The following is an 8,565-nucleotide window of genomic DNA, read 5'->3' as shown; positions in this document are numbered from 1 at the left end:
CTGGACCTGCGATGGTGACGTGCCATGCAGTCCCAAGCCCTGCCTTTTCAGTCAGTTTGGTGCTACTGCCGACCTGTCGATGGGGAGTTGCCATGCCAGATCCCAGCCCTTGCCTTCAGTCAGTTGGTGCTACTGGACCTGGCGATGAGGAGGTGCCATGCCAGAATTCCCAGCCAAATGCCTTTCAGTCAGGTTGGTGCTTCTGGACCTCGGCGATGTGAGGGATGTGCTCATGCCAGAATTCCCGCAGCCCTGCTCATTCATAGTTTTGCTCTGACTGGCGATGGGGGGCCATGCCAGATCCCTTCATGGCCCTGCCTTTCACAGGTTTGCTGACTTCTGGACCTTGGCGATTGGAGGAGGCCATGCCAGAATTCCCAGCCCTGCCTTTCAGTCAGTTGGTTGTCGTGGACCTGGCCTGGACTGGGAGTCTGGAGGTGCACATGCCAGATCCCCACCCTGCCTTCAGTCAAGTTGGTCTCTGGATGCCTTGGCGATGGGGATGCTCATGCCAGAATTCTCCAGCCCTGGCCTTTTCAGTCAGCGTTCGTGCTTGACCTGCGATTGGGGACTAGTGCCATGCCAGAATCTTCCCAGCCCTGCCTTTCAGTCAGTTGGTGCTCTGGACCTGGCGATGGGAGGTGCCATCCTGAATCCACCTGCTTCATCGGTTGGGCTCTGACTCTGCGTGGAGTTCTCCAGATCCCCACCATGCCTTTCGTTCATTGCTCGACCTGCGATTGGAGGTGCCATGCAGAATCCAGCCCGCTTTCGTCCGTGTCTTGAACCTGCTATGGAGGCCATGCCAGGAATCCCCGGCCCTGCCTTTCAGTCAGTTGCTCTACCTGCGATGATGGCCATCCGAATCCCCGCCTGCCTTCAGTCATGTTGCTCTACCTGCGCTGGAAGGGCCTGCCAGGAATCCCCAGCCCTCTTCGTCGTTGTGCTTGACCTGGCGATGGAGGGGCCATGCCAATCCCCACCCTGCTTTCAGTTCGGTGGTGCTCTTGACTGCGACGGGGAGTGCCATGCCAGAATCCCAGCCTGCCTTTCAGTCAGGTTGGTGCTCTACCTGCGATGAGGCCATGCCAGAATCCCCAGCCTGCCTTTCGTCATTGTCTGATCCTGCATGCGACGTGCATGCCGATCCCATCCCTCCTTTCAGTCAGTTGTGCTCTGACCTGGCATGGGAGTTCCCTCCAGATCCCAAGCCCTCCTTTCAGTCATTGTGCTCGACCTGGGATGGGAGCATGCCAGCATCCCAGCCCTGCCTTATCATCAGTTGGTGCTCTGACCCTGGCGATGGGGGAGTTGCCTTCCAGATATCCCAGCCGGCCTTCATCAGTGGTGCTCTGATCTTGCGATGGGAGTCCAATGCCAGATCCCAGCCCGCCTTTCAGTTAGGTTGGTGCTCTGACCTGACTGTGGAGTGCCATGCCAGAATCCCCAACCTGCCTTTAGTATTGATCTCTGACCTGCGATGGACGTCCATGCCAGAATCCCCAGCCCTGCCTTTGCATCAGTGTGCTCTGACCTGCGATGGAGTGCCATGCCATCCCCGCCGCCTTCATTCAGGTGGGTGCTTGCGACCCAGATCTCTCCTGCGTGGGGATGGTGCCATCCGATCACCAGCCGCCTTCATCGTTTGTGCTGATCTGGCGAGGGGAGTGCCATCCCAGATCCCCAGCCTGTTCCTCAGGTTGCTGTCTGACCTGCATGGGGAGATGCCTGCCGAATCCCAGCCCTGCCTTTCAGTCAGTTGGTGCTGACGGCGATGGGAGGTCCGCAGCTCCCACCCTGCCTTCTCAGTTGGTGCCTGATGGCGATGGGAGTCATGCCAGATCCCCGCCTGCTTCCAGCCCACGTCTCTTTTTTTTGCCAGGTTCCAGAGGTGACTTTCAAATGACTACTTACTCGAAGCTTCCTAATTTTTCCCTTAGATCTTTATAACAAACAAAAAAATAATGATCAGGAATCCGCTACCCTAACAGCTCTCTCTGTCTTCATTAGTGAGTGGGGTCAGAGGTCAAAAACAATCCTTCTCTGCGCTCGGGAACAGAACCACAGTGTCTACTTCAGTCGACTAGTGTTTCCTCTTCACTGCGCCGACAGAATTCACAGATCTCGCTGTTTCTTTAACAGAGGCGTGCCACTGTTTTCCGTTTTTGTTGATTGTTTTGATGATTATTGATGTTCTTTGTTTGTAGTAGCTGTTGATTTTGTTGGTAGATGTTAGTTGCTGCAGTTGTTTGCTTAGTTGTTGTTGTATTTGTGCCATCAGCCATGCCAGTGGTGTAGCTAGGCCGACTCCCCGCCCGCCTTGCACCCCCTTTGCGCGTGGACGGGGTTGGCCATCATCCAGCGGATTTCTTTAAAGACAACCATCTTTGCCATCAGGGATTCTCGCGGTGAGACTGAAATACACTAACTTGATGAACTTGAGGATTGAAAGAATTACTTACATGTCCGCTGAACCGTAGAAAAGATACTGGACCTATCGCAGCATTAACAGCAGTGAGTTTATGTCTTACAATGAAATCATTTTTATTCGATACATTATGCATCGTTCTTGTAAAATAAAGACTTGTAACAAACCCATTTCGCTTTTTCCATTGAAAGCAATTTTATACTGCTCATCCTCATAATGTTTAGCGAACAAAAATCTTTTCATGTCTATTAACTTCTGAGTTTGTCTCCCGTTTCACAACACACGAACATACAGACAGACACGAACACACACAACACTTGCTCAGCACAGGCGATGCGTACCTCGCTCTACTAGCAGTCTTTGATGAAGTAGACAACAACACACGGAATGTACTGTACATAAGAAGTTTAATCACATGTAAATAAGTGAGAAAAAAATAATTGGAGAAATACACGACGCACGCACGCACGCACGCACGCACGCAAACAGGGACTACCATAAGTAAGATGGTAGATGTTTTTATGCTAGGCATCTTTTTAATAATATATTAATAATAATCTTATTATATAGCGCTTTCCCCCATTAAAGGTCTTAAATTATAGGTCCATTACATGATCTCTCTGGGATATAATCCAATATTGATTTAGCGTTTGTGTGCCATCCCATGAATAAACTCCCTCGCTACCCTCCCCCTTCACGTGTGACGCCATCTACGAAGATGAGGGAGATGTGTGCCATGTTCACACTTGCTTAGTTCTGAAATTCTGAAACTTACCAATGAGACTCTGGACAGCCAGCAAGAAGAGAGTTTGCAGTACGTCTCGTTTGAGACAGATCAAAATGAGAAGATGAGATTCGCTGTTGAGGACAAATATGCGAGTGCAGCCGATTGTCCTTAGCTTATAGTATGCAGCATGACAAATGTGAGAAAGGTGTTTGTCTAGCAGCAACATTATGTACATATGTCACATTCGAGTAACAAAAGTAACATTGCATCCCTACCTGAAAAATAGCACGAAGATAAACTGCTTCTCTCCTCTTAGTGTCGGCTTTTGCACAGAATCCTAATACCCAAGTTTTACCTTGAGTATTTTTAATCTTAATAGTTCATTGAACAATATTTTATTTCAGGTGGACCTTTCACAGACAGCCTATATTTACGAATGACAACATACTTTAAATGCCTTTTATCTTGCTCGCGGATACTGTCAGGTATTTATAAGAGACTAGAAAGGTCTTGCTAAATTTAACAGTTTTCATAAACTTGTCTTGTGCCCGCTGTCTACTTGAATGTTTGAAAGCAGCACCTGGACTTACAGTGATTTCACCTGTACACTCGTGTGATTATTGCTGTCGTCACGAAGAAATCTTCGTCGTACAGACTCGCCATCTGTCAGCAGACCTCCCTTAGTGGGAGGGGAGGAGTGCACTTGAAACGCTCGGCACAGCAATCAGGTGGTCCAGATGCTAAAACTCATATCAAACAAGAGCCTTCGCCAAACATTCCACTTACGCAAAGTGAACCGTGACAGTCCACTAGTCACTGACCGCACGGGTGTGACCTTGTAGTGGTGTCGCGTCTTCCACCCCCAGCCTCGCCAGAAGCACGCCACAAGCCGCTCACACGCGGCAGACACGCACAGACACTCGGTGGGAGCAACTTACTGTCTAAAACCCGTGCACGCACAAACCACGACAAAGACGGGAAAAACGATACAAGTCACGCAGTTTAATAACAGTAATATTTAAACCTCACGAATACACATAACACCACCCACACCCACAAGAACACGATCAAAAAAAAATTACACCTACGAGTACTCGTCAAATAAATATGAATAAAAAACACAGGGGACTGCCTCCCGCAAAGAGTTACAATTAAAATACACCACACACGCAGACCAAATAAAACAAGAGCCTTGCGACACAGCGCAGGCAGTGTCCCAGTGTTTCGTTAAACAGCGGGAACACCCCCTCTCCTCTGGACCAGCTGTCTCGAGCTGACCCCACGTCTCTCCCAAGTGTAACTTGGTCACGGAGACTCCGCTTGTCGACTCCTAGCGCTCCCCCATGCTGGGCGCACACGAGCAAGGGGTCGCGCATCACGCGCCGACGAGCCGATGAAGGGCAGATATCGACACAGTCGCGATAGTCCCACCAAAGCGACAAGGATATAGATGATGTGCACAAAACTCCAGCGAGATCACAATTATGTTGAACATGTAGCATACGTGAACGGAGACGACGTAATACATGTACGAAGTAACAAAACGTAGCCTGTAGAAAAACAACAATTCATCCGGTCAATCATACGCACTCCAAACATATCTCAGTTTATAAAAAACACCCTTATACACATACACAACTATGACCAACCTGGTCATGAAACCGCTTGCTCTCATACAATACATAATTATCGTTAAACAAGCGGCCCTACTCAAAAATCTCATACATAAAAAAAAAAAAAAAAAAAAACGGTGCGTGCCACGCGACGCGACCACCGCCATACAAATTCTAACTAAACTAAAGGCTCTCAAAAACTAGAAAAAAGTGGAACTCAGAGAAATAGACCTCCGCTCACACCAAAACGGCTTTGCTATGACCCGACGGTCAGCTGCCCTCACAACCGGAATTGGCAGAAACTCCATCCGTGAATCCGACACCTTCCATCGAAGCTCGGTTTGGGTAAACACGGCGCACCGCCTACACTGCCCCACATTGCCGGCCATCCGCCGCCGTCCTTTCTGACACCAACGCTCTACTCTCCTCCGATCCCAGGTCAGACACTGCCACGAGGGACGCTGCTCTCTGGGGTCACTTCCTGTCGCCCAGGCTGTGACCAATCGTCGCGCCCACGACACCCAGCCCATGCCAAGCGCGTGAACGCTTTTCACCAAAACCTTGGACAGGAAGGGAGGGCCCGACCAGTGCACCCCAAAGCTCCCACCGGCAGCACACAGCACTCAAGCCGACGTCACGTGTCGTAGCAAGAGCGTGACGTAAGACGGCTACGGTCAGAGGGAGAAGCCTTGACCTTTCCCCTGCACACCGTACAAAAAAATAGCCGCCAACCGTCGTCTGCTGTGAGCTGCCTTACTGAACAGGAGCGTCCCCAGGCGCTACAGAAGAAAGGCGAATCGTGACACGCGACAGGTGGGAGGGCAACAGGTAAAAATGTGGGTGGATAAGTTTGCCACTGTTTTAGTGTGAAAGGAAGGAATTTCATACGCTATACGTGTTAATTTGTCATCAAGAAGTTTCTTTACAAATCGAGTGGCATTGTCTCCTGACTTTCTAACTGACTGCTAAATGTTTGGGCTGCATGTGTGCTCGGGATGCAAATCTGACGTGTCCTGAGACAGAGCACGATAATCATTACTGATAACTATGTAAGCCTGTCTAAATTTATTATTTACAGTTTCTGCTAAGAAAAAAGATTTAAGGCCAAATAAGTTATTAGTCCAAGAGTCTATTTGATAAATGGTTCACTTTTGAATAAAGAAGTAAGTGTAATGTTTGTCTTTGTCCAAACGTACAGCACAGCCTTCCGCCGACCTTGACCAGAAAAACGACCTCGGCAATTAGAACCACAATGGATTTGTCCCTGGAAACAAAAAGTAACTCCTCTTCTAAAGTCTGACAACAGCCCGGCAGGTAATCCTCGTCCCTCCCACTTCCCCTCACATTGACCACAAACAGGATTGTCTCTCCTCACCCCAATGTCAACACATGATACAGCCAGTACTGATGAAGGCGCTGGCTTGCTTTATTTACACCTAGACATCGATTCAGTCTGTGAAAGATTTATTAACTTGCTTACAGAAAGAACTGGCAGAATGTTACACCAGAAGATCTGTTACCTACACCCACATGAGGCAACATGTAATCCCTGAGCCCCCTACCCGTGAAAGGCAGTAATCACATCAAGGTGACTATAATTAAAGACATCGTTGCATCTGGTGTAAATTAACTTCATCTTTCAACAGAAAAGAGTCAGAATGTAAACGGAAAGACCAGGAGGAATAAATGAACAGAAAAAGTCAACTCGTGCGTGTTTCCTTTCCAGTGTGATTTACTTGTAAACAAGTTTCCTCAAGATGCATCTTGATAAAGATAAAAAAATTCAAACAGTTGAGAAACAAACCTACTCAGACATTCCTGATAATATTTAACCACTTTGTTATTCCTCTCCCCCCTAATTGTTTTAGCTTTATTAGATTTTATTTTCTCCTTTATGTTTGTGAAGTTAAACTGTCATGCTGTAAATAAAGGCAGTATATGGTTTTGAATATACAACGACACAGGTAACCTTCTCAGCATTTAGAAAACATGGACTTTAGAACATGGAGATCTCATATAATTTGGGAAAAAAAATTACAGTCAAAAAACGAACAAACAAAAGAAAACAATATGCATATATCCCAGACTACCAAAGCAAGTGAGATACTTGTGAAAAACGTACAGACACACCGAACAACATAAAGATGAGGTACAAGAGTAGAACGTAAAGCAGTAGATGAAGGTATAAAGGGATGTAGATACTATAAACAGTGTCAGATGGAAGCGGTATATAATGGTTAGCATTTTCTTGCGTAAGCAGTCCATCTTGTCCACCAGCCACATTCAACCCTAAGTGTTAGCACTTTCGAATCCCTTTCAAGGTTACTACAAACAATAAGGCGATGTAAAAGCGCTTGTGTAAGCTTTGGGTTGATGGATAATTTCTTATGATTATTATTAATCCTATCCCATTAATATATCAATGAGAGATTTTCCAAATAAGAATGTGTTGTATGAAATTAAAATCATTTTATATGTTTACATTATCATTCTCATTTCTTATACTTCTAAAATTCTTGATCATAATGATATTTCAAAAAATGTGTTTGATGATTTCATTTTGCCGTTTTGCATTATTCCCGTGGACCCAGGCTGATGTGTCATATGCCTCTCCGATACTAATGACATGGGATCCAGATGTCCCCAATCTTTCTTTTGGAACTGGGATAGAATGCTGGCAAGAAGATTGGCAGTTTCTTCAGGCGTTCAAATGCGTGTGATTAACAGTTACATAACTCTTGGCCATGCTGGATAGCCCGTGCGGGACGGCCATTACGTCAGGTCGGCTAAAGGTGAGCTGATGAACTTACGTCGACCAATCAGCGCCTCATATAGTCCTCCAGGTCAGGCAGGGGGGGGGGAGGGAGCGTTGGGCATCCCCTCCCTTCACAGATATTGAGTAATCGCGTAAGGTGACAGCACTAATGAACAAACCAACCAAACAGCTAGCATAAGTCACGTGACAGGTTAGTTAAGGGTCAAACCACGCTTTGCCGCAACAGTCAACGAGATTTTTCTGTTCAGAAGGCACGCGTGTCACAGTCACTACCTACAGAGGAAAAGAAAAACAGTGATACACTCCAGAGAAAGATCTAGAAAAAAGGCAAGTAATTTTAAGATAGAAATCTACTTATAGCTAACTTCCTTTAAATATTAGGATCCTCATGACAACTTTTACAGCAAATCTTTTTTCATATTATTGCAGAGTAGATTTTCCCTCTTACTTAAATAACCCAAGTACTTTTAGTGAGGTATTGGCTTACAAGTGGGGGCACGTGCAAGCAGAGACCTTCTTTTCAACTGTTGTGGTCAATATTCATTTTAATTTTTATTGGAGGAGAACCTTCTTTCGTCAATTTATATCCCTTTTATTAACATATTCGCTGGTAAATGTTTCTATTTTAAAATTTGTGGTTGTGCTGCTCATGGTGGAGGTGGCAGCAGAAAAAGAAATAATATAATTTCATTTTTTTAAAAGAAGTACTGACGTGAGATCTATACCATGTTAATGCTTCAAAATAAATTATGGCAATACAGAAACAAATAGGACAAAAACATTTGCTTTTATTCTAATGTGTGTTTCAGATAAGAGCAGTTTCACTTGTGTACAGGACCACCCGTAAGAATGAAGGCAAAATTTGTTTTCCGCATTTATAGAGGTACGTAAAACCTGTTTTGTTTTTTTTTTAACTTCAATTCTTCAATAGAAAAATGAATGGTTAGTGAATTGTAGAAATATGAACATCACGTGTCGTGCACACCAGACTAATAGCACATCCTCAATAAGTCACAGTAAA

The sequence above is a fragment of the Pomacea canaliculata genome, linkage group LG13 (assembly GCF_003073045.1).
Source record: "Pomacea canaliculata isolate SZHN2017 linkage group LG13, ASM307304v1, whole genome shotgun sequence".
Lineage (NCBI taxonomy): Eukaryota > Metazoa > Mollusca > Gastropoda > Architaenioglossa > Ampullariidae > Pomacea > Pomacea canaliculata.
The sequence above is the reverse complement of the archived record's forward strand: the minus strand, read 5'-3'. Positions refer to the sequence as shown.